A 20000-nucleotide genomic window follows, 5' to 3' on the forward strand; every position below is an offset into this window, starting at 1 on the left:
ATGAGGGATGACTCTCTTCACGTTGTGAGGGGTGAAGGGATGGCTGTCTTCACGTTGTGAGGGATGACTGTCTTCACGTTGTGAGGGATGAGGGATGGCTGTCTTCACGTTGTGAGGGATGACTGTCTTCACGTTGTGAGGGATGAGGGATGGCTGTCTTCACGTTATGAGGGATGACTCTCTTCACGTTGTGAGGGATGATGTCTTCACGTTGTGAGGGATGGCTGTCTTCACGTTGTGAGGGGCTGTCTTCACGTTGTGAGGGATGAGGGGTGACTGTCTTCACGTTGTGAGGGATGAGGGATGGCTGTCTTCACGTTGTGAGGGATGACTGTCTTCACGTTATGAGGGATGAAGGGATGGCTGTCTTCACGTTATGAGGGATGAAGGGATGGCTGTCTTCACGTTGTGAGGGATGGCTGTCTTCACGTTATGAGGGATGACTCTCTTCACGTTGTAAGGGGTGAAGGGATGGCTGTCTTCACGTTGTGAGGGATGACTGTATTCACGTTGCGGGGGATGATGGATGGCTGTCTTCACATGGCGAGGGATGGCTGTCTTCAGCTGACAGCCAGCAGCCCACGCTGTGACACACAGCTAAGTAAAGACAAACTGGATGATGCAGTGAAGAGTGGGAAGAACAGGACTTTTTTCCAAGTCCGTCTTGGCCACCCTTTGACATCGGCAGAAAACCGCAGCATATGCTTTGTGGTGTGAAAGTCACTGGCTCATGAACGGATCAAAACCTTGATGATCTGCCAGGTAATCACATTGTTGTCACTGTTAATGATAAGGCCATGGTCATTGATTGTTACCTGTTACCTAAGGTTCTGTCACTGTTAATGGTAAGGCCATGGTCGTTGATTGCTACCTAAGGTTCTGTCACTGTCAATCGTAAGGCCATGGTAAGGCCGTCGTCAACTGATTGGTACCTTTAGGTTCGATCCCGGCAATATCGTGGGGTTCTCATAATTTGACGTATACAGGTGTTAGTTGTCAACAGCGTTTTTCAGACCGGTGGATTATTCATTTGTGTATTTTATATCTAACCTGTCCATTTGCATATCTGTCCATTTGCATATATGTCCGTTTGTTCATGTCATGAATTACACAAGAGGAGGGGCGGTGGGGGAGGAAAACATGGTCTGAAAGAGGTGGAGGTGTTGACCTAATGGAGGTGTTGACCTAGTGGAGGTGACCTAGTGGATGTGTTGACGTGGTGGATGTGTTGACCTGGTGGATGTGTTGACGTGGTGGGTATGTTGACCTGGTGGATGTGTTGACGTGGTGGATATGTTGACCTGGTGGATGTGTTGACGTGGTGGATATGTTGGCGTGGTGGATGTGTTGACGTGGTGGATATGTTGACGTGGTGGGTGTGTTAACGTAGTGGAGGTGTTGACCTTGTGGAAGTGTTGACCTAGTTGAGGTGTTGACCTGGTGGAGGTGTTGAAGGTGTTTACCTGGTGAAGGTATAGACCTAGTGAAGGTGTAGACCTAGTGAAGGTATAGACCTAGTGAAGGTATAGACCTAGTGAACGCACAGACCTAGTGAAGGTATAGACCTAGTGAAGGTGTAGACCTAGTGAAGGTGTAGACCTAGTGAAGGTATAGACCTAGTGAAGGTGTAGACCTAGTGAACGCATAGACCTAGTGAAGGTATAGACCTAGTGAACGCACAGACCTAGTGAAGGTATAGACCTAGTGAAGGTATAGACCTAGTGAAGGTGTAGACCTAGTGAAGGTATAGACCTAGTGAACGCACAGACCTAGTAAAGGTGTAGACCTAGTGAAGGTGTAGACCTAGTGAAGGTATAGACCTAGTGAACGCACAGACCTAGTAAAGGTGTAGACCTAGTGAAGGTGTAGACCTAGTGAAGGTATAGACCTAGTGAAGGTGTAGACCTAGTGAACGCACAGACCTAGTGAAGGTGTAGACCTAGTGAACGCACAGACCTAGTGAAGGTGTAGACCTAGTGAACGCACAGACCTAGTGAACGCACAGACCTAGTGAAGGTGTGGGAGAAAATGATGGGGAAAATGGATGAGGAGGAAGAAGAAGATGACGACGACAATGGTAATGAGAACGACAACAACGATAAGGACGATCGTGATAAAAAAATTTTAAAAAATGACGATGACGTAGATGACGAATGCTCAGTGTTCTGTATGACTGGCTGAGTGAACAGACACTGAGGTGTTGGTGTCATGTCACAGTGTGGCTGAGTGAACAGACACTGAGGTGTTGGTGTCATGTCACAGTGTGGCTGAGTGAACAGACACTGAGGTGTTGGTGTCATGTCACAGTGTGGCTGAGTGAACAGACACTGAGGTGTTGGTGTCATGTCACAGTGTGGCTGAGTGAACAGACACTGAGGTGTTGGTGTCATGTCACAGTGTGGCTGAGTGAACAGACACTGAGGTGTTGGTGTCATGTCACAGTGTGGCTGAGTGAACAGACACTGAGGTGTTGGTGTCATGTCACAGTGTGTCTGGCTGAGTGAACAGACACTGAGGTGTTGGTGTCATGTCACAGTGTGGCTGAGTGAACAGACACTGAGGTGTTGGTGTCATGTCACAGTGTGACTGGCTGAGTGAACAGACACTGAGGTGTTGGTGTCATGTCACAGTGTGGCTGAGTGAACAGACACTGAGGTGTTGGTGTCATGTCACAGTGTGACTGGCTGAGTGAACAGACACTGAGGTGTTGGTGTCATGTCACAGTGTGTCTGGCTGAGTGAACAGACACTGAGGTGTTGGTGTCATGTCACAGTGTGACTGGCTGAGTGAACAGACACTGAGGTGTTGGTGTCATGTCACAGTGTGACTGGCTGAGTGAACAGACACTGAGGTGTTGGTGTCATGTCACAGTGTGTCTGGCTGAGTGAACAGACACTGAGGTGTTGGTGTCATGTCACAGTGTGGCTGAGTGAACAGACACTGAGGTGTTGGTGTCATGTCACAGTGTGGCTGAGTGAACAGACACTGAGGTGTTGGTGTCATGTCACAGTGTGGCTGAGTGAACAGACACTGAGGTGTTGGTGTCATGTCACAGTGTGGCTGAGTGAACAGACACTGAGGTGTTGGTGTCATGTCACAGTGTGTCTGGCTGAGTGAACAGACACTGAGGTGTTGGTGTCATGTCACAGTGTGGCTGAGTGAACAGACACTGAGGTGTTGGTGTCATGTCACAGTGTGTCTGGCTGAGTGAACAGACACTGAGGTGTTGGTGTCATGTCACAGTGTGACTGACTGAGTGAACAGACACTGAGGTGTTGGTGTCATGTCACAGTGTGACTGACTGAGTGAACAGACACTGAGGTGTTGGTGTCATGTCACAGTGTGTCTGGCTGAGTGAACAGACACTGAGGTGTTGGTGTCATGTCACAGTGTGACTGGCTGAGTGAACAGACACTGAGGTGTTGGTGTCATGTCACAGTGTGTCTGGCTGAGTGAACAGACACTGAGGTGTTGGTGTCATGTCACAGTGTGTCTGGCTGAGTGAACAGACACTGAGGTGTTGGTGTCATGTCACAGTGTGGCTGAGTGAACAGACACTGAGGTGTTGGTGTCATGTCACAGTGTGTCTGGCTGAGTGAACAGACACTGAGGTGTTGGTGTCATGTCACAGTGTGACTGACTGAGTGAACAGACACTGAGGTGTTGGTGTCATGTCACAGTGTGTCTGGCTGAGTGAACAGACACTGAGGTGTTGGTGTCATGTCACAGTGTGGCTGAGTGAACAGACACTGAGGTGTTGGTGTCATGTCACAGTGTGACTGACTGAGTGAACAGACACTGAGGTGTTGGTGTCATGTCACAGTGTGTCTGGCTGAGTGAACAGACACTGAGGTGTTGGTGTCATGTCACAGTGTGTCTGGCTGAGTGAACAGACACTGAGGTGTTGTTGTCATGTCACAGTGTGTCTGGCTGAGTGAACAGACACTGAGGTGTTGGTGTCATGTCACAGTGTGACTGGCTGAGTGAACAGACACTGAGGTGTTGGTGTCATGTCACAGTGTGGCTGAGTGAACAGACACTGAGGTGTTGGTGTCATGTCACAGTGTGTCTGGCTGAGTGAACAGACACTGAGGTGTTGGTGTCATGTCACAGTGTGTCTGGCTGAGTGAACAGACACTGAGGTGTTGGTGTCATGTCACAGTGTGGCTGAGTGAACAGACACTGAGGTGTTGGTGTCATGTCACAGTGTGTCTGGCTGAGTGAACAGACACTGAGGTGTTGGTGTCATGTCACAGTGAGTCTGGCTGAGTGAACAGACACTGAGGTGTTGGTGTCATGTCACAGTGTGTCTGGCTGAGTGAACAGACACTGAGGTGTTGGTGTCATGTCACAGTGTGTCTGGCTGAGTGAACAGACACTGAGGTGTTGGTGTCATGTCACAGTGTGACTGGCTGAGTGAACAGACACTGAGGTGTTGGTGTCATGTCACAGTGTGTCTGGCTGAGTGAACAGACACTGAGAGGTGAAGGGAAGACGTGTGTTGTGAAACACATCGGAGGGATCATGCTGAGCTTTTATACGTGACACATGATTGACACAGACATGACACGGGCGTGACAGACATGGCATAAGTGCGACACAGACGTGACACAAGCATGACACAGACGTGACACAAGCATGACACAGACGTGAAACACACATGACACAGACGTGACACAGACGTGACGCAGACATGACACAGACGTGAAACACACGTGACATACATGACATAGACATGACACAGTCATGACAGACATGACACAGGCGTGAAACAGACATGACAAGATGTGACACCGACGTGAAACACACGTGACACAGACATGACACAGGCGTGACCGAACATGACACAGATCTGACAGACATGACACAGACATGACACAGACGTGACGTATACATGACACAGACGTAATATATACATGACACTGACATGACACAGACGTGACATATACATGACACAGACATGACATAGACGGCCTGTGAACACTTGGCGATAGACTGCTCAAGCGAAATATCCCATTTCAAACACCTTCAAGCATGATCAGTTTCCCGTTTTGATAAGGGCAGTGTCAATCAATGGCAATTCAAACACCTTCAAGCGTGTTGACCGGTTTGACAAAAGGTGGTGTCAATGCGTCTGAGGTAGACAGTTAAAACGAACCTCATTTGTTTGAAATACTGCCCCACAAAGCGATCCCCCCCCCCCCCCTCTCTCTCTCTCTCTCTTTCTCTATCTCTCCTCCTCCTCCTCCTCCTCCTCTCTCTTTCTCTCTCTCCCTCTCTCTCTCCCTTAGAGATCTCTCTCTCCCTCCCTCTCCCTCTCTCTCTCCCTCCCTCTCTCTCTCCCCCTCTCTCTCTATCCCTCTCCCCCCCCTCTCTCTCTCCCCCTCTCCCTCTCTCTTTCCCCCTCTCTCTCGCTGTCCCTCTCTCTCTCACCCTCTCTCCCTCTCTCCTTCTCTCTCTCCAACTCTCTCTCCCTTTCCCTCTCTCTCCCTCCCTCTCTTTCCCTCTCTCTCTTCTCTCTCCCTCTCTATCTCTCTCCCCCCTCTCTCTCTCCCTCTCTCTCCCCCCCTCTCTCTCTCTGAGTGAGTCTCTCTCATATTCGATTCTTCACCATACCGACACACCAGGTTTCAATGCTTTTGACCAATGAACGGCTCAGTTGAACATGTCCATCTCGTTCCTCCTTTTGTTAGGCAGCCATTTTCCGTGTACTGGCAGCAGCCAAAGCTCCATTGTGGGTTTGGGGAAGATTCTAAACACAATCCAGATCTCTTGTCATGAACTGGCCAGTCGGCTAGGCTGGCTGGGTGAGATCAGAAACCTCATGTACCCCTCCGCCCAACACACTCTCTCTCTCTCTCTCTCTCTCTCTCTCACACACACACACACACACACACACACACACACACACACACACACACCAATAAGAAGAAGATGATGATGATTATGATGATGATGATGATTAAGAAGAAGAAGAAGATGATGATGATGATGATGATGATGATTGAGAAGAAGAAGGAGGAGGAGGAAAAAGAGTTTCTCCTCACAGGACGATCTTTCAGATAAATGCCTGATTTCGTGATACCGGACAGAGATGGAGAACGATTACCTGTCGGTTTCTTGATGCAAAGACAGCATTCACACCGGTCAGGGAAGACCGACCACCTGACCATCATGGCAAAGGGTCAGTCTGAACGTCTAACAGAACAAAAAGTAAAAACACAGAGGTAGATAAACAGACATCTGTCCATCCGTGACTTTTGCTCACTGAACCGGAACACGGTGGATCGGATATTTTTTTCACGCTTGGAAGACAGTCCGTTCAAACACTCGAGCGGAAAGAAACATCATAATGAAATGATCCGTGAATTCTTCTCTTGGGTTCGTTGTTGATTGTCCAGGCTTTTACCGTGGGTAGTGAGTCCACTTGGATTCCAGGAATTTGTCCAGGCTTTCACTGACCATTGGGTAAAGAGTCCGCTAGGATTCCATGATGTTGCCCATGCTTTCACAATGGTCACAATGTCCACCTAAGTTCTGTGATATATTTTCAAGGTTTTTCACAATGGATAAAGTGTCCGCTTGGGTTCCATGACACCATGATTCCATGACACGCTCTTTCATGGCACGGTTCCGTGACACACTCTTACACGATTCCATGACACACTCTTTCACGATTCCATGACACACTCTTTCACGATTCTATATCACATTCTTCCACGATTCCATGAGACACTCTTACACGATTCCATGACACACACCTCCACGATTCCATGACATATTCTTCCACGATTCCATGACACACACACCTCCATGATTCCATGACACACACCCCAACGATTCCATGACACACACCTCCACGATTCCATGACACACACCTCCATGATTCCATGACGCATTCTTTCACGAATCCATGACACATTCTTCCACGATTCCATGACACACTCTTTCACGATTGCATGTCACACACACCTCCATGATTCCATGACACACACCCCAACGATTCCATGACACACTCTTTCACGATTCCATGACACACTCTTTCACGATTCCATGACACACACCTCCACGATTCCATGACACACTCTTTCACGATTCCATGACACACACCTCCACGATTCCATGACACACTCTTCCACGATTCCATGGCACATTCTTCCATGATTCCATGACACACTCTTTCACGATTCCATGACACACACCTCCACGATTCCATGACACACTCTTTCACGATTGCATGACACACACACCTCCATGATTCCATGACGCACACCCCAACGATTCCATGACACACACCTCCACGATTCCATGACACACACACCTCCATGATTCCATGACACACACACCTCCACGATTCCATGACACACACCTCCATGATTCCATGACACATTCTTCCACGATTCCATGACACACACCTCCACGATTCCATGACACACACCTCCACGATTCCATGACACACACTTCGTGCCGTCCTGCTGGCATCACCTCTGCAGTTTTTTGTTTCTTTGTTTGCTGTTTTCTTTGGTTGGTTGGTCGGGTTTTTTTGGAGAGGGGCGGGGAGAGGGGCGTGGTGGGGGGAGGGGGGGGTGGGCACTGTGGAGGACTTGGTGATACTGACAAAATGAACTGAATGATAACGATGACAATGACATTGACGATGGAAGCTTACATTGAGATGAATCCCTCATACCCACCCCCACACCCACATCCCATCCCCGATATAATTCAAGATTTGGTGGTGGTGGTGGTGTTTTTTGTTTGTTTTTCTTTTTACCACTGCTGATACAACAGTCGTCACCATCATTCCCACATACTGAAGCAGAACCTTGTTAAAGTTGTCAATAATTATGTTTCATGTGAATCTACTCGAAATAGTTGGTTGGTTGGTTAGTTGGTTGGTTGGCTGGAAGACGAAGAAGAAGACAACAACAACAACAATAATGAGATAACAAGAATGAATTATTGAAAGCAAGAGAATAAGGTGTCTGGGCGTGGTGGAAAGAAAGAAAAGATAACAGGAAAGGATGATGAACAGAAAGAGTTTAGCAATTCCCCACGTCAAAAGGAAAGAAAGGAGAACAGGAAAGCATGATGAACAGAAAGAGTTTAGCAATTCCCCACGTCAAAAGGAAAGAAAGGAGAACAGGAAAGCATGATGAACAGAAAGAGTTTAGCAATTCCCCACGTCAAAAGGAAAGAAAGGCCAACAGGAAAGGATAATGAACAGAAAGAGTTTAGCAATTCCCCACGTCAAAAGGAAAGAAAGGAGAACAGGAAAGCATGATGAACAGAAAGAGTTCAGCAATTCCCCACGTCAAAAGGAAAGAAAGGAGAACAGGAAACCATGATGAACAGAAAGAAAGAGTTCAGCAATTCCCCACGTCAAAAGGAAAGAAAGGAGAACAGGAAAGCATGATGAACAGAAAGAAAGAGTTCAGCAATTCCCCACGTCAAAAGGAAAGAAAGAAGAACAGGAAAGCATGATGAACAGAAAGAGTTCAGCAATTCCCCACGTCAAAAGGAAAGAAAGGAGGAAAGGATAATGAACAGAAAGAGTTCAGCAATTCCCCACGTCAAAAGGAAAGAAAGGAGGAAAGGATAATGAACAGAAAGAGTTCAGCAATTCCCCACGTCAAAAGGAAAGAAAGGGAAAGAACGAACAAATATGCACACGCTCCCTCTCGCTCTCGCTCTCTCTAATAGTGTGTGTGCGCGTGTACATGCACGTATGTGTTAGTTTCTCTGTGTGTACGTGTGTGTGTGTGTGCATGTAGGTATTTCTGTCTGTCTGTGAGTATGTCACCGCAACGGTTAGTGTGTGTGTGTGTGTGTGTGTGTGTGTGTGTGTCTGTGTGTGTGTGTGTGTGTGTGTGTGTGTGTGTGTGTGTGTGTCTCTGTGTGTGTGTGTGTATGTGTGTGTGTGTGTGAGAGAGAGAGAGAGAGTGTGTGTGTGTGTGTGTGTGTGTGTCTGTGTGTGTGTCTGTGTGTGTGAGAGAGAGACAGAGAGAGAGAGAGAGAGAGAGTGTGTGTGTGTGTGTGTGTGTGTGTGTGTGTGTGTGTGTGTGTGTGTGTGTGTGTGTGTTGTGTTGTGTTTCTTTCATCACGACATGTGTGTTTTTCTCTCCATCTCTGTCTCTGTGTCTGTGCACCTGTCTGCTTGTTTGACCGTGTGTCTGTCAGTATAACTGATTGTTTGCATGTTTGACATCTGTCTCGTGTGTCTGTATCTCTGTACAATTGTTTGCATGTTTGACCGACGGTTTGTCTGCTGGTCATACTTCTTGCATAATGGACACAAACATATGATCTGTTTTCTCCATTCCGCAAAGAACAGGCCGCGTTCGTTGATGACGATGACCTGTGCCAATAAAAGAACACTTTCTACGGAAGGGTTAACTTTCCCTCGTGTTGTCATACCTTGAGATAACACAGGCCCCCAGTTTGTAATGACAGACACCACAGGTGGATCAGGTACAACGACTGTTTCAACGTCATGACGTCAGAGTTCTTCTCCCTTTGAAAGACTGTTTACAGACAGGTAGCACTGAAAATTATCCAACGACTCTTTGTGTTGATGACAAGAGTACATCCCCAAAAATGAAGATGTGTTATCATATTTCTCAGTCGGGAATTTATGAAGTTATTTACTTTCCACACCATCATTTCCACACGCACTTGGCAACAACCAAAGAATGCATGAGAGAGAGAGAGAAAAGACAAGACAAGACAAAAAAAATTTTTTTCAAGAATAAAAGATGAGTACTGGTGTGCTTTTTTTTTTTTACATCCAGTCCCCGCCCTGAACCTACACTACACAAGACTAACAAAATCAAAACATGGTGTTAATAACACACACACACACACACACACACACACACACACACACACACACACACAATCATGGTGCTAGTAAACTTCTTTTTTTTTAAACATGGAAAAAGCGAACAAAATAAGAGAGAGAGAGGGGGGGCGGAGAAAGAAAGAAAGGGAGAGAGACAGACAGAGAGACAGAACCCGAGACTGAGACAGAGAGATACAGAGACAGAGAGAAATGCCAACACACTCACCTATCATCACGAAAACCTCCAATCATTCCACAGACAGAAAAAGCGCCGTGCTGAAGCAGAGAGTGCTGGTTCACACACACACACACATACATACACACTGAGACCGGCTGGCTGTCTGAGCCACTGAATGGACAGTTACTAACACACACACCACACACCACGCACACCACACACACACACACACACACACACACCTGTTTCAGCCAGCCAGCCCCGCTGACTGGTTACCCCCAACGACCTGCACATATAAACACTGGCAGCCACACTCCTCGCTTGGTAGAACTGTCTGCATACCACACCTCCCCACTTGCGAGGACTGTCTACATAAGCCCCACCCTATCACACCTCTCCCACTAGTAGTAATTGTCTTCATACACACCTGTCCACTTGTTAGAACTGTCTACATAAGCCCCACCCTATCACACCTCTCCCACTTGTAGTAATTGTCTTCATACACACCTGTCCACTTGTTAGAACTGTCTACATAAGCCCCACCCTATCACACCTCTCCCACTAGTAGTAATTGTCTTCATACACACCTGTCCACTTGTTAGAACTGTCTACATAAGTCCCACCTCACCACACCTTACTGGTTAGAATTGTCTACATAAGTCCCACCTCACCACACCTCCTTACTGGTTAGAACTGTCTACATAAGTCCTCCTTTACAACACCTCTCCACTTGTTAGAGCTGTCTACATAAGTCCTTCTTTACCACACCTCCCCACTTGTTAGAACTGTCTACATAAGTCCCACCTCACCACACCTCCTTACTGGTTAGAACTGTCTACATAAGTCCCACCTCACCACACCTCCTTACTAGTTAGAACTGTCTACTAAGTCCTTCCTCACCACACCTCTCCACTTGTTAGAACTGTCTACATAAGTCTCACCTCACCACATCTCCTTACTGGTTAGAACTGTCTACATAAGTCCCACCTCACCACACCTCCTTACTGGTTAGAACTGTCTACATAAGTCCCACCTCACCACACCTCTCCACTTGTTAGAACTGTCTACATAAATCCTTCCGCACCACACCTCCTTACTGGTTAGAACTGTCTACATAAGTCCCACCTCACCACACCTCCTTACTGGTTAGAACTGTCTACATAAGTCCCACCTCACCACACCTCCTTACTGGTTAGAACTGTCTACATAAGTCCCACCTCACCACACCTCCTTACTGGTTAGAACTGTCTACATAAGTCCCACCTCACCACACCTTACTGGTTAGAATTGTCTACATAAGTCCCACCTCACCACACCTCCTTACTGGTTAGAACTGTCTACATAAGTCCTCCTTTACAACACCTCTCCACTTGTTAGAGCTGTCTACATAAGTCCTTCTTCACCACACCTCCCCACTTGTTAGAACTGTCTACATAAGTCCCACCTCACCACACCTCCTTACTGGTTAGAACTGTCTACATAAGTCCCACCTCACCACACCTCCTTACTGGTTAGAACTGTCTACATAAGTCCTTCCTCACCACACCTCTCCACTTGTTAGAACTGTCTACATAAGTCCTTCCTCACCACACATCTCCACTTGTTAGAACTGTCTACATAAGTCCTTCCTCACCACACCTCTCCACTTGTTATAACTGTCTACATAAGTCCTTCCTCACCACACCTCTCCACTTGTTAGAACTGTCTACATAAGTCCTTCCTCATCACACCTCCCCACTTGTTAGAACTGTCTACATAAGTCCTTCCTCACCACACCTCCCCACTTGTTAGAACTGTCTACATAAGTCCTTCTTTACCACACCTCTCCACTTGTTAGAACTGTCTACATAAGTCCTTCCTCACCACACATCTCCACTTGTTAGAACTGTCTACACAAGTCCTTCCTCACCACACCTCTCCACTTGTTAGAACTGTCTACATAAGTCCTTCCTCACCACACCTCTCCACTTGTTAGAACTGTCTACATAAGTCCTTCCTCACCACATCTCTCCACTTGTTAGAACTGTCTACATAAATCCTTCCGCACCACACCTCCCTACTGGTTAGAACTGTCTACATAAGTCCCACCTCACCACACCTCTCCACTTGTTAGAACTGTCTACATAAGTCCTTCTTTACCACACCTCCCCACTGGTTAGAACTGTCTACAGAAGTCCTTCTTTACCACACCTCCCCACTTGTTAGAACTGTCTACATAAGTCCTTCCTTACCACACCAAATGGGACTTTTATCTTGTTCATTAATTGACTGAATGGGGCTTTGTGATGATCATTGATTGACTGAATGGTGTTGTGTCCTGATCATTGATTGACTGAATGGGGTAATGTCCCGATCATTGATTGACTGAATGGGGTTATGTCCCGATCATTGATTGACTGAATGGGGTTATGTCCTGTTCATTGATTGACTGAATGGTTTTGTGTCCTGAGCATTGATTGACTGAATGGTGTTGTGTCCTGATCATTGATTGACTGAATGGTGTTGTGTCCTGTTCATTGATTGACTGAATGGCGTTGTGTCCTGTTCATTGATTGACTGAATGGGGTTATGTCCCGATCATTGATTGACTGAATGGGGTTATGTCCTGTTTATTGATTGACTGAATGGGGCTGTGTCCTGTTCATTGATTGACTGAATGGTGTTGTGTCCTGTTCATTGATTGACTGAATGGCGTTGTGTCCTGTTCATTGATTGACTGAATGGGGTTATGTCCCGATCATTGATTGACTGAATGGGGTTATGTCCTGTTTATTGATTGACTGAATGGGGTTGTGTCCTGTTCATTGATTGACTGAATGGCGTTGTGTCCTGTTCATTGATTGACTGAATGGGGTTGTGTCCTGTTCATTGATTGACTGAATGGGGTTATGTCCTGTTCATTGATTGACTGAAGGGGTTATGTCCTGTTCATTGATTGACTGAATGGGGTTGTGTCCTGTTCATTGATTGACTGAATGGGGTTGTGTCTTGTTCATTGATTGAATGGTTTTGTGTCTTGTTCATTGATTGACTGAATGGCGTTGTGTCCTGTTCATTGATTGACTGAATGATGTTGTGTCTTGTTCATTGATTGACTGAATGGGGTTATGTCCTGTTCATTGATTGACTGAATGGGGTTATGTCCTGTTCATTGATTGACTGAATGGGGTTGTGTCTTGTTCATTGATTGACTGAATGGTTTTGTGTCTTGTTCATTGATTGACTGAATGGTTTTGTGTCTTGTTCATTGATTGACTGAATGGTGTTGTGTCTTGTTCATTGATTGACTGAATGGGGCTATGTCCTTTCATTGATTGACTGAAGGGGTTGTGTCCTGTTCATTGATTGACTGAATGGTGTTGTGTCCTGATCATTGATTGACTGAATGGTTTTGTGTCTTGTTCATTGATTGACTGAATGGTGTTGTGTCTTGTTCATTGATTGACTGAATGGGGTTATGTCCTGTTCATTGATTGACTGAAGGGGTTATGTCCTGTTCATTGATTGACTGAATGATGTTGTGTCCTGATCATTGATTGACTGAAGGGGTTATGTCCTGTTCATTGATTGACTGAATGGGGTTATGTCCTGTTCATTGATTGACTGAATGGGGTTATGTCCTGTTCATTGATTGACTGAAGGGGTTATGTCCCGATCATTGATTGACTGAATGGGGTTATGTCCTGTTTGTTGATTGACTGAAGGGGTTGTGTCCTGTTCATTGATTGATTAAATGGGGCCGTGTCTTGTTCATTGATCGACTTAATGGGGCCGTGTCATTACATAGACCCACTTTTCTTGTTTGTGTGTGTGTGTGTTGTGTGTGTGTGTGTGTGTGTGTGTGTGTGTGTGTGTGTGTGTGTGTGTGTGCACAAGTGAGTCAAAAAGAAGAACAAAAAGAAGTAGACCTTCAGGTGACTATAACCCCCAATTGCCCCGGCGGAGGGGTGGGGGAGGGGTCATTTCCTGAAAGTTTGATCAATTTGCCTGCCAAAAATGAATTACAATATGAATATATCAGGGTATGGTTTAAAAAAAAGGCACTGTTTTTGTATTTTCGCGAATGCGTGTGATCAACAAAAATGGTATGTTGTTATTAGTGAAGTCTCAAATTTGACTAAGATTCGGTTTGTAGAGCTCAGTATTATATCACTCAACCTTCTACATCAAGAAAGACCCGCTACCCGAGCGTAACAGGCGTTCTATTACTGACCCAAACCCTACAATTACAAGTACCGCGTCGCCGCAATATACAGCAACGTTTTATTTGGTAAACAGAACATCATTAATGGTTTATGCGTCAATACACCCCACTTACACCCCATCCCCTCACTCCCCCCCCCCCCCCCTGTCCCCCCCCACCCCCCACTGTCCCCCTACCCCTACACCCCTGTCGGGAGCAAGTGTATTGACGTCATTCAACACAATGACCATGCCCCGATATCTTGCTGTCTGTGCGATTTGATACAGTCATCAACACGAGTTTCTGCACAAGGCAAGGTAGTTAATCACGGGTATGATATGAATATGCAGTCAGAATTAACGCCCTTGTCTGTCGCCCCTGTAAAGGAACTGGCCACATATCCATGTCTGATTTACTGCTGGAAACCTGTAGCGCGTGAATTAAGGCGTGCTCCCGCTTATGCTTTAGGAAATCTGTTTTTATTCAGAGTCATCGCTTCGGAACGAATGGTGAATTATTAAGTTCGCTGTCTGGGATAGATTAGTCGGTTTACGTTACACAGTGTTTGCTGACATGACTTCAGTTTATATGTTTGCATGACGTTTCGTGTTGACATGGGGTTACATGTTTACATGACGTAACTGACGTGTTTATATGGCGTAACGTGTTTACATGACGTTACGTGTATACTTGGCGTAACGTGTTTACATGACGTTACGTGTTTACATGGCGTTACGTGTATACATGACGTAACGTGTTTACATGGCGTTACGTGTATACATGACGTTACGTGTTTACATGGCGTTACGTGTACACATGACATTACGTGTTTACATGGCGCTACGTGTATACATGACGTAACGTGATTACATGGTGTTACGTGTATACATGACGTTACGTGTATACATGACGTTCTTCTTCTTTTCGCTACACACGACCAACATCAACCTGCCGATGACTCTGTCGTGGTTCATGCATGCTGGGTATTTTCGTGTCTCCATAACCCACCGAACACTGACATCGGTTACAGGATCTTTAACGTGCGTATTTGATCTTCTGCATGCGTATACACACGAAGGGGGTTCAGGCACTAGCAGATATGCACGGCCTGTGTTGACCTGGGAGATCGGAAAAATCTCCACCCTTTACCCACCAGGCGCCGTTACCGGGATTCGAACCCGGGACACTCATATTGAAAGCCCAGCGCTTAAACCACTGGGCTATTGCGTCCGTCGACGTTACATGTTTACATGACGTTACCGTGACGTGTTTACCGAGGCCTTTATTCGGCAGTGGCAGTTACACTTACCTCAGGAACCTCTCCTTTCAACTGTGAAGAGACGCAAGCTGATATGGTTTGGACACAACACTCAACACACCAGCCTGTCCAAAACAATCATGCAAGGCACCATCGAGGGCGGGAGAAGAAGAGGAAGACAGCGGAAGAACTGGCATGAGAACATCAAACAATGGACCGGACTCCACACACGTGAGCTGCTGCCAGCGGCTGCCGACAGAGACAGATGGAGAAGGGAGGTTGCGTCTGCGGTCCTCAGGCTTCCCCCAACGACTACTTTGTAGCGATGGGCCTGAGGTTGAGGTTGAGGAGTTACAGAATGCGTCAAGCTCTGCTCACTGAGTGCTCTGGTTTCGCTCTGATACTGTCACCATCTACATGGATGCTTTCACTTGTAGGAGCTGGTTTTTACTCCAGTACAGTGACAGCCGGACTGAAAATCTGTCCTGACGGGCGCAACAGCCGAGTAGTTAAAGTGTTGACTTTAAATCTGAGGGTCCCGAGTACGAATCTCGATAACGGCGCCTGGTGGGAAAATCGTGGGGGTTTTTCCGATCTCCCAGGTCAACATATGTGCAGGCCTGCTAGTGTCTGAACCCCCTTTTTGTGTGTATACGCAAGCAGAAGATCAAATACGCATGTTAAAGATCCTATAATCCATGTCAGCGTTCGGTGGGTTATGGAAACAGAACATACCCAGCATGCACACCCTGAAACGGAGAAAGGCTGTCTAAATGGCGGAATAAATGAAGAAAACGGTCATACACGTAAAATGTTACATGTCTGCATGAGTGTGTATGTGTGCGTGACTGAACCTGAATGATACAGGAAACGAATGATGAGCGCCCAATGAAAGCCGTCAGTCGGCTCTACCCAGGTAGGCAGCCTGTTGAGCAAATGACTACGTGTTTGTAAAGCGCTTAGAGCTTGGTCTCCGACCGAGGATAGGCACTTTATAAGTATCCATATCATCATTTATCTGTTCTACGTGGGCCACTGCAGGGTTAACGGTCTGACATGTCCATACAGGGAAGGTGTGGGTTGGGGGATTGAGGGAGATTGTTTGAGATTTCCCTGTGAACCACTGTCCGCTGTGATCTGACAGTTCACCACAGGAAAGGGTAGATGCAGGATGTGTGTGTGTGTGTGAGAGAGAGAGAGAGAGAGAGAGAGAGAGAGAGAATAGGACGGGAACAGTTGTGATCACTGCTTTGTGTGTGTGTGTGTGTGCGTGCGTGCGTGCGTGTGTGTATGTGTGTGTGTGTGTGTGTGCGTGCGTGTGTGTGTGTGTGTGATGTGTGTGTGCGTGTGTGTGTGTGTGTGTGTGCGTGCGTGTGTGTGTGTGTGTGCGTGCGTGCGTGTATGTATGTGTGTGTGTGTGTGTGTGCGTGTATGTATGTGTGTGTGTGTGTGTGTGCGTGCGTGTGTGTGTGTGTGTGATGTGTGTGTGCGTGTGTGTGTGAGTGGTATGGGGGTTGAGGAGAGTTTGTTTTCCCCGTGATCCACTGTCCAGTGTGTCAGTCCTAACAATTCACAGCAGGAAGGGGTGGAAACAGGATCTGAGGCAGGGTCCACTGCTTTCGGTCACCTCACTATTTTCCATGTCTCTTGTGTAACGATCTTAACGCATGAAAGTCTGTACTGTGGGTTGTATAAGAAGACTCGTTTTGACAAGAAGGGTCAACGCTTCTGACGTTGGGTCCTTTTCGAGAACTGTCAGTGGTTTGTGGAAATGACAGATGAGGTGACGGCAAGACTTAAGAGAAGCAGGTTGCGAGGATCATTCAGCAGCCTGAAACAAACAGTGGGAGGGGTCACAGGAGTGAGTACTGACAGATCAGGACATGGGCACTCAGAGAAAAGGGTCACAGGAAGTCAAGACTCACTCCGTTTACCTTCGTGAATCAGCGAGAACATTGCACTTTTCACACACACACACACACACACACACACACACAACACAACACACACACACACGCGCGCGCGCGCGCACGCACGCACGAAAAAATCACAGATGTGGATAGACGCAAAGCAAAAGAACGAAACACACACACACGAGGCGTCTACCTTAACAACAATGAGCAAGAAAACGAAATCGATCCAAAACTTGACAAACATGTAATTTTCATCCCGCAGATCAAAACACGATGACAGGCAAGAACGACACCACAGCAACCACCACCAACACACTCACTCCCCACACACCCCCACACGCCCCCTCCTGCCCCCGCCCCCCTCCATTTCCCCTACCCCCCACATCCCCTCTCCCCTAACGCCAGGGCTGAAAGGGACCTGAGTGCAGTGAAACCGGTTTGTGACAGTTCCAGACCACCAGGCATGGCAAGGACATACGTCATCGATCTGTGCTGTGGACACGTCATCAGCGTACCACACGGCATCAGCGTGAAGGACCAGCAATGTTACAAAACAATCAGCACAGCTCTTGTTTAGCACGTGCACAATCACCACAGCACTCCTTTGACACGTGCACAATCAGCACAGCTCTTCTTTACCACGTGAACAATCACAACAGCACTTCTTTAGCACGTGCACAATCACCACAGCACTCCTTTGACACGTGCACAATCAGCACAGCTCTTCTTTAGCACGTGAACAATCACAACAGCACTTCTTTAGCACGTGCACAATCACCACAGCACTTCTTTAGCACGTGCACAATCACCACAGCACTTCTTTAGCACGTGCACAATCACCACAGCACTCCTTTGACACATGCACAATCACCACATCACTTCTTTAGCACGTGCACAATCACCACATCAATTTTTAAGCACGTGCACAATCAGAACAACACTTCCTTAGCACGTGCACAATCACCACAGCACTTCCTTAGCACGTGCACAATCACCACAGCACTTCTTTAACACGCACAATCACCGCAGCACTTCTTTAACACGTGCACAATCACAACAGCACTTCTTTAACACGTGCACAATCTTCACAAGGCCCATTTAAAACAATATTTTCCTTTTATATGATGGAGAGAGAGAGAGAGAGAGAGAGAGAGAAGAAAATTAATATATAACACACGGTTTCAAAAAATCTAACATGTAACAAATGGTGCATGTGTTGTGTGTGTGTGTGTGTGTGTGTGTGTGTGTGTGTCTGTCTGTCTGTCTGTCTCTCTGTCTGTGTAAATGTGTGTCTGTGTGTGATTGTGTGTGTGACTGACAGACGGACAGACTGACGGACGGACGAACAGTCAGACAAAGCTGTGGAGAAGGGAGAGGGAGAGAAAGGAGGTACATGCAAACATCTGTCCCTGGTGCCAGAACACTGCTTCAGCAGGGGACCGGTTCTACAACAACTGATCCATTAAACTCTGAAAGGGGGTTGGGGGGGGGAGTGAGGAGAAAGAATGTTCAATCTTTGATGACACTGCATGGGATCGACTGGTCATGTACGTGTGTATCTGTGTGTCTGTGAGAGAGAGAGAGAGAGAGAGAGAGAGAGAGAGAGAGAGTGAGAGAGAGAGAGAGAGAGAGAGAGAGAACGTGTGTGTCTGTGTGTGTCTGTGTGTGTGTGAGAGAGAGAGACAGAGAGAGACAGAGAGAGAGAGAGAGAGAGAGAGAAAGTGTGTGTCTGTGTGTGTGAGAGAGAGAGAGAAATTGTGTGTGTGGGGGGGGGGGGCGCGTACGTGTGTGTGTGTGTGTGTGTCTGTTTGAACGAGAGAGAAAGAGCGAGTATGTGTGAGAGATAGTGAGTGAGAGAGAGAGAGTGTGTGTGCGCGCGCGCTCGCGCGCGCGTGTGTTTGTGTGTGTGTGTTTGAGCCGAGAGAGAAAGAACAAGAACAAGAACACAACTTTAATCTCCGGGCCTCCGGCCCCTAGAAAGAGGTCAAAAGTACACAATATGGTGATCACTCAACCACAACAAAATGTAAAATACGTACTAACTTAACCTGTAGAACAAAAGTGCTTCTCGTGCATTGTAAATTAATTCTAACTTTCATCATTGTTGTCACAGAATTCCTGTCGTATCTTCAGGGCATTAAATATATAAACGCATAGTTTACGAATACTGTAAACAGAACCATTCTTCATCAAGTGAACATACGATTGACCTTCAGAGTTCAGATGTTTTTGCCGCAGGTCATTGTCAAGGACACAATTGTTTATAAAATGGTTTTCATCTTCGATTACATTACAACGTTTACATGCGTAATTTGAATTACATTTGAATGTTCTTCTAAAAAATGATCCGTTTATTGGGAGCAAACCAAGCCGTAATTTTACTAAACAGTCCCTAAAACACTTTTTATCCACATATTCAAAATATTGCTCACACTGAAAATCAGTTTTAAACAGTCTGTAGTTATGATATATATCTTTAGACATTACTGACTCGTCCCACCCCTGCATAAATATATCTTTCATTCTTTGCTTAAATAATGACAAAAATGTTTGCTCACAACCAACGCCTTGTTGCAACCAGACATATCCAAACCCAAGTCTAAATAAAGTATTTTTTACTAAAGACA

The 20000-nt window shown here is 46.6% G+C and overlaps 1 protein-coding gene across 2 annotated transcripts in view; it reads right to left on the bottom strand.

Moving 5' to 3' along the window:
• LOC143282337 (uncharacterized) overlaps positions 1 to 10206 on the bottom strand; it is a 25062-nt gene extending 14856 nt beyond the window's left edge. For both annotated transcript variants that reach the window (XR_013055238.1, XM_076587943.1), the window contains exon 1: positions 10068 to 10206. The gene's annotated coding sequence lies outside the window, so the exon portion shown is untranslated. The remainder of the gene's footprint in view (positions 1 to 10067) is intronic.
• Positions 10207 to 20000: the final 9794 nt, after the last annotated feature.

This window comes from Babylonia areolata, chromosome 5 (genome assembly GCF_041734735.1).
Source record: "Babylonia areolata isolate BAREFJ2019XMU chromosome 5, ASM4173473v1, whole genome shotgun sequence".
Taxonomy (NCBI): domain Eukaryota; kingdom Metazoa; phylum Mollusca; class Gastropoda; order Neogastropoda; family Buccinidae; genus Babylonia; species Babylonia areolata.